This window comes from Equus quagga, chromosome 21 (genome assembly GCF_021613505.1).
Source record: "Equus quagga isolate Etosha38 chromosome 21, UCLA_HA_Equagga_1.0, whole genome shotgun sequence".
NCBI lineage: Eukaryota > Metazoa > Chordata > Mammalia > Perissodactyla > Equidae > Equus > Equus quagga.
The window spans coordinates 17,383,250-17,390,612 of NC_060287.1; the positions used below are offsets into that span (position 1 = coordinate 17,383,250).

A 7,363-nucleotide genomic window follows, 5' to 3' on the forward strand; every position below is an offset into this window, starting at 1 on the left:
TATAAGTACAAGGAAGATAAGTCTTACCATTTAGATAAAATTTGCAATGGGCCTTTAGAATGACTAGGAATGATCACCATTTTGCTTTTCAACGCTTACTTTGTTTGTCTTTTCCTTTAAGAATTGTTGCCATAAATGATGGTTGATGTACATGGTTATCTAGTAGATAAAAATGCTACATAATTTCATTGATCATGGATCATAGTCATTACCATATTTTCTTACTCTTCTTTTGGGCCTGATTTCATATCACAAGAAGAGAGTAACAGTGTCCGTTTTCCATTTATTTACTCATCGTGGATTGCTCTCTTTCCATGTCTCTCTGAAACCTTATGTTGTTCTGTTGTTTCTAGAGAAAAATAAGACTATTGCATATAAGCTAAAAGAAATGTTCATGAGCCTTCTGTGCTAAATTTTACTAAAGATATATATAGAATTAAATTATAAAACTTTGAAGTAATTAAACAAAACTTTTCTCCATAAATATGGACTATCCACACACATTTAATGAGATCTGACTGAAGCCATTGCATTCTGACAAACTTCATATGCCACTAATTATTTAGGTATTTTTTTTGTTTTCATACTTCAATACATTTCTTGGTTGTAGCATCTCTAAGTTTTCTACTCTTTCAAATCAATCTAACCTTATTAAAAAGCCTTTTTTCTTCTAAAAGAGCTTCCACTTTCTCTAAGTATTTATGAGACAAGATTATTTTAAAATTCAATTTTTCTTACAACAAATGTTCTCAGATGATATTATTGAACTGTATAGTTTCCTCTTGGAATCCAACGAATCAAAGTTCAATGGGACAACAGTGATAATCTGATGATGTCTTGTTAATATAAGAATATTTCTATATTATATTTCCTTTCCATGGCAGCGCTGTTTGTGGATTTTCCAGGGGTCATTCATCCTCATCCATCACTGATTAAATATATCTTAAGGGAAATGCAAACATAATTTTTTCCCTCAAATTATTAAATGTTGCTTTTCATTTGAAATACCTTTAAATCCTAGTTCTTTAGTTATTTACTTCTAAAAGTCTAACTTAATTCATTTAATTTTTTTTTCTGGAAGAGAAAAACGAAAGTACTGAAATTTTTTATGTTTTGGCTCATGTTTGTGTGAATATCTGAAGAATCTCAAGCTGGGGCCAGTAAGTATATGGCTGACAAAGAAATATAGGTCTGGAAAGGATAAAGGTGACATAAACAAAACTTTAGATTTGATAATTATAAGAATATGTAAGAAGTGAAAACAAACAATTGGGAGTGGATGTGTAGTATGTTTATTAGAGAAGTTGAAGAGGTACAATTTGATAATAGGATTCTTGGAATCTTCAATAATAAGAGGACAGTCAGAGAAAGAAGATTCAAGGAAGACGCTTGAGAAAGAATGCTCAGGAAAACTCGAGTAAAACCTTGATGTCTTGGAGTCCTAATAAAGAGAAAGAAGAGAGATTCACGATGTAAGATGACATGCCAATGGTATAAAATGCTTCAGAGAGATTAAATAAAAATTAAAATGTATCCATTTGATTAAGCAATCAGTAGGTTTATGGGGGTCACATTTAGGAGTCATTCAATGGAATGGTAAATGTAGATGCTTAAATGCAGTAAGTGGAAAAAGCCAAACTGATTTTAATCATAGTTTGGATAACCTCCATTGAGTAGACTGGCAAATCAAACATGGGCAAGAAATTATCAGAGTAAGTATTGGAGGAAGGAGGGATATACTATCGAGTTTTTTTCAGCATTATGGCATCTATATTTCATCTGTTCATGAGGCAGTACAATCCCTGACAGAGAAAAAGTAAATGTTAGGAGGAGTTGCCTGTTTGGAAAAAGAAGTATATAAGGTGAGTAGGTCAAAGTTTTCTCATAGTTACCTTGGGTAAAATTAAGACCTAAAATCAGTTACACAAAACCGATACTTAGCAAGGATGAGCAATAAAAGAAGTTATGCACTAGACTCATATCTGGATACTGATCTGACATATTTCCTATATCGAAATCTATTTCCATACTAAATTTTACAGCTCTTTAAATAAAATGTAAAGAGGATCAGCTGTATCTAGAGCCTCCTCAGTGGTGCTGCCTGGGTCCTAGTGGCAGCTATAGCCCAAGATTATACTGGTGAGGTACCATTTTAGTGTTCACTCAGGGAGGAGGCAGTGCCTATCTTTGGCTATAGTCTCAACATTTGCATTTGCCATTGGATGACCAGTATGCGGATGTGACAGCCTGTGGTTCTTTGACTACAGAAGACCAAATATTTATTCCAAATCCTAGTAGCCATGTATGTCTGAAAGAATGGTTGCAGCAGGCTAGACTGATATCAGTGGGAGCTGGGCAGAAAACGACATATGAAGCACAAGAAGGATTCAACATGCCATCACTGGCTTAAAAATGGAAGAAGCCACATGACTTGGAAAGTAGGTGGCCTCTAGAAATTGTGGAGATGGCCAACTTTACTGCTTATGTTTACAATGGCAAGACTAGTGACTTAGAAGCTTTTCATGTTCTAGTAAGTGCTATTTTTCTTCATATTTTCTAAACAAAAGACTAAATTTTCATGGGAAAATTGAGTGCTTGTTAAACTGCCCTCAATCTCCACTTACAGTCATTCATGCTTCAAAAGAAGAGAAGTTAGAGACTTACAAAATGTCTCACAAGCTAATTGATCTGGGTTTGGGGTTTTTGAAGTCTTTGTGGTAATTGTGTCATCTGTGGTAGGATCTTGTTCTAGACAGACCAACATTTATATAACAACATGCTCCGTAATTAAAGCATTTTCCGTATCCTGTTTTAAAGGCTTGGATATTGTTATTAAATAACTTCTTGTGGGAAAGTCTCTTCTGGACATCCCTTGGCTCATTCTTCTGCTGATTTTATAGTCTGTGTAAGCACACAGATTAATTATCCAAATAGGCCTTAGATATAATCAACACTTCTACAGTGACTCCATTATATTAGGTATTCTTTGAAGCATCAGTTTTGACTAGTTCAGTTCTTCTTTGAAAGGAGTGACAAGATATGTCTGCTGATAGTACTTTGAGCTCCTCCTTTACAACTTTGTTGGAAAAAATTTTGTGATATTTTTGTGCCTTTAAAGACCTCAGTTTTCATCTACCAAGCCAGCCTATGTCCTTTCAAAAAGATGAAAAAGTAACGAATGACAATCACTGTAATACGTATGTATTTCTTAATAATAATGAAAAAAACTTAACTGGTGTAATTAAACAGCAAACTGAAGAAAATCCCCTAGAGAAATGGAAATCTGATAGCTTTATGAGGAAAAATATTTAAAAGGCTAATCTGTAATTCTGCTACTAAATGAATTTGAATATCAAATGTGTCTGAAAAACAATTTTCCTCATGTTAAGCAGAATTTTAAGATATCCCCCGGGACCTTTATCTCCAGGTGTTAGTGTCATGATTATGTTACGTTACATGGAAAAAGAGACATTGCAGATGTAGGTAAGATTACTAAGGAGTTGACCGTAAAATAGAGAAATTATTCAGGTAGTGCTAATCTAGTCACTTGAGCCCTTTTAAAGCAGAGTTTTCTCACTGTTGGCAGAAGGTGAAGTCAGAGGGATTTGAAGTCTAAGAAGGATTTACCATGTCATTGCTGGCTTGAAAATGAAGAGAGCACATGTAAAGGAATGCAGGTGGCATCTAGAAACCAAAATTGGCTCCTGGCTGACAACCAGAAAGGGCACAGGGACTTCACTTCTACAATGACAAGAAACTGAATTCAGTCAACAACCTGAATAACACTGGAAGAGAATTCTCCCCCAGAGCCTCCAGATAAGGACTCAGCATCTTGACTCAACATCTGGACTTTGCCCTTGTGAGAAACGAAGCAGAGCCCCAGCTGAGCCTGTCTACTTCTCATCCACAGAAACTGTGAGGTAATGAAAGAATGTTGTTTCAAGCCACTAAGTTTACGGCAATTTGTTACTCGGCAATAGAAAATTAAAACAGTCCTCAAATAATGTTCTCTAAAGACGATCTTCTTAAAGTTTCCTAATTTAAAACAAGAACAATTATCTCTCTCATAATTGCATCATAGTGGGTCACAAAAATGACCTCAGTGCCTGGTTGGTTTCTATGGCTATTAGCATTCTGTTATTCTAGATGTATTTTAATTGTTGACTCCTTCACCAAGAACTAAAGGCACCAGAGGCCATTTTAAGAATAAACAAATGCTTTATTTCCTCACTGGTGAAATAAATATTGTAAAACTTTGAAATGCATTTGTATGCTAAGCCCCTTCTCTGGTGAATTAGCATTTTATTTGGTATTAAAACTTAAGGAGAAAAAAATGAATATCCACTGCTGTATCTGATAGACTGTATTATTTGCCCCAAATTACTTCTATTTTGCCTAACCTCATGTGGCTTCCTTGTGGGTTCATTATACTTTCACACGTCTCACTGACTAAACATGAGACTTACTTTGGCAGATGGGACAAAGACGGAAGTAAAGGTTGGGAAAGTTGTGAAATAAAGCTGTAAGAGACATGGCCACTTTCTCCTCTTTCTTTTGGAGCTTTTACTACCTGCCATGAAAAGGCAGGCCCCAGGTGAATGTGGCAGCTTCACCCTGCATTCCACCTTCAGTCATAGTTCCACAGTGAAGATACATGGAGGTGACTTGGACTGAACTCAAAGTCTGGAGTCCAGCCTAACCTAGATGTATCCAGGTGACCCCAGATGGGATCAGCTTAATCTTAACCAACATGTATATTTATAAGTATGAAATAAGTGCTTGTTTTATAGCCATTGATATTTTGGGAGTTTTTGTATGACAGCATTATCTCAATAAGAATTTGACCAGTAGAGTCTAATGCCACATATAATTTGTGAAGAGTATGTAATACAATGTCTTGGGTATAGGAGAGGTATTATCAATTTTCTTATTGTAACAATAGGAATAATACTGCTTTTACTAATGAGCTTGACCCTGACCTAACCAAAGAGCAATAACAGCTGAAGGCTCCATTTTACTTTCCATTTTGATATTAATCCCTTTCAATTTAGCTTCCTCTCATGGATGTACAATAGGAATAGATCTTAATGATAATTACTACCTAGTACAGAATGTTTTATACCTTCTTACGACATCATTCATATTCAAAACATAAACATGTTTCCTCTGAATTGAGGTTGATGGTCTAGTCATAATCACTTTCTTTAGAGGCAAAAGTGTCTTCTCTTCTGGCCTCAAGATGATCATGGTAAACAATTATATCACATAGTAAACTATCCATAAATGTTGAAACAAATACAACAAATAAGTCAATGACAGTGAATAAATTCAGTTCTTGGCCATTAAATACCATCTTTGAAGACTGAAAAGAAGCCTTTTACAGTTTGCTGACAATGAAAAGGAAAGTTTAAAATGCTCACATATTACTGGGTGGGAAAGGATTAAGCAGCTGGACTATAAATCTTTTAATCTTATTACAGAGGGAGGCAGGAAACAGGGTACGGTACAGACTCATCTCCTGTCAAGAACATTAAAGGCAAATGTATTGATAAACAAAGGAAATGGTCTTGGCAGCAATAGAGTACTTACCTTTGGGATGTTTTTAGTAGAATACACCTGGTTGGCTGGGATTGCTTAAAGCAAACAAACCTAGAATCTCTGGATTTATCTGCATGTTTCCCTGGAAAATGTCTTGTAAGCTATATAACAATCTGAGTGTAAAATGGAAAGGTTTTATGAACTAAATTCCTCCATTTGGGTATGCATACATTTTGTAGAATCTTCATCTATTAACCTGGGCCAGAGAATGTCTCAGAAGAAAGGACCTGGGAGATGAACAAAGGCCAGTGTCCCCAAACTCTCCCGCTTTCCCTACGCAGCTTGATCTCTCATAGACTTGAAATGACTAGTAAAGCTTGATGTTGGGTAATATCTCTGATCTTTGGGGTATCTAAATCACTTAAAATAAATTTAATTATAATATTACAGACTTGTAATAGTTAAGAGATGGGAAATACACTGGCTCTTTTGTGTGTTTTATTTTTAAATAGATGTCTACGTTATGTCTAATTCTTAATAAGTTTTCAAAATCCAAGTTTTTACATAGATGAAGCTGTATCTAGATATACATAGATGAGTATGCCTAATTGTTAGACATTTCCATTATGCCAATCAATATACTACAGGTCTTTTATACACAAAAATAGTTTTTTAAAATTTAGAATCAATAAAACAGACGCCTTCTTCTAACCATTGTAATGTATAATGATGATACATAAAATTATTTTATTAATGATACGTATATCTGAATTCAAAGGACAAGTGATTTTCCCTATTTTGAGCATCTAGCATTATCGAAAATAGAAAGTAACTTTATGCAGGAAAGCTGCCTTGTGCCAGGACAGAGAATTATCTCTAACTATCAAAGATTACGCTCTGCCTCATTGACTGAGTAATCAATTTCACAGTGTGACTATTTAGTCAGCTTTACAGATGAATGTAATACAGGAGAAAGGCTTAGAAATATATTATTATGTCTACTTAAGGAAAATACATTGTAGAGTACAGTACTTAAGCTAAAAATTTTACAATGCCTAATGGGAAACAAAGTGTACTAAAGGCTAAGTGGAAAGAATCGATGTTCAATTTTGGCTATAGGGAATAATAGATAAGTATATTTAAAGAAAACTAAAACCAGCCAAATAGGCCCTACCTATTTGATACTCTAGTCCTTCTCTGGAACTTTTCTGAGATTGTAAATAAATCCATGCCATGCAGCTCTCAAACACAGCAAACAGAAACATATTTTACTGCAATACTTAAGATATGTGGCAGTTAATTGGAAATATTTTGTAATATTGAGTACATACAAATACGAAAGTATAAACCTTTCACATATCATTGAAAATAAAACATATAAGAATGTATGAGAAGAGTTGACAATTTCTACAGTATGTAAAAATGTAATATATGACAATGAAACAATAAAGTTTTTCTAGAGATATTTCTGAAGGATATTTTAAATATATAATGTGGTTGATATTAAATTTTCATTACAATTATATTAAGTAAAAACAATCCTTTCTTTTAAATAGCGTAAAATGTGAATGATTTTGTGACTAAACATACTTTGAAATACTAGTTTCTGTACAATTGCATAAAAACAAGAAAGGATACAGATTTACATAAATTATGCAATTTTAAATCTTTAAAATTTTCATACAGTTAGAGAAAATCTCCAAAAGAATTATAAAAGTGCAAATATTTACATATATACACAGATATTTATCTATCCAGTTAGAAAATCTTTAAGCACTGTGATCAATATTTTGTATATAGTGTAGCATTTTTTTCTTGTATAGTA

General features: G+C 33.9%; 1 pseudogene; it reads left to right on the top strand.

Moving 5' to 3' along the window:
* Positions 1-3,298, top strand: part of LOC124231532 (magnesium transporter NIPA2-like) — a 165,266-nt pseudogene extending 161,968 nt beyond the window's left edge.
* Positions 3,299-7,363: the final 4,065 nt, after the last annotated feature.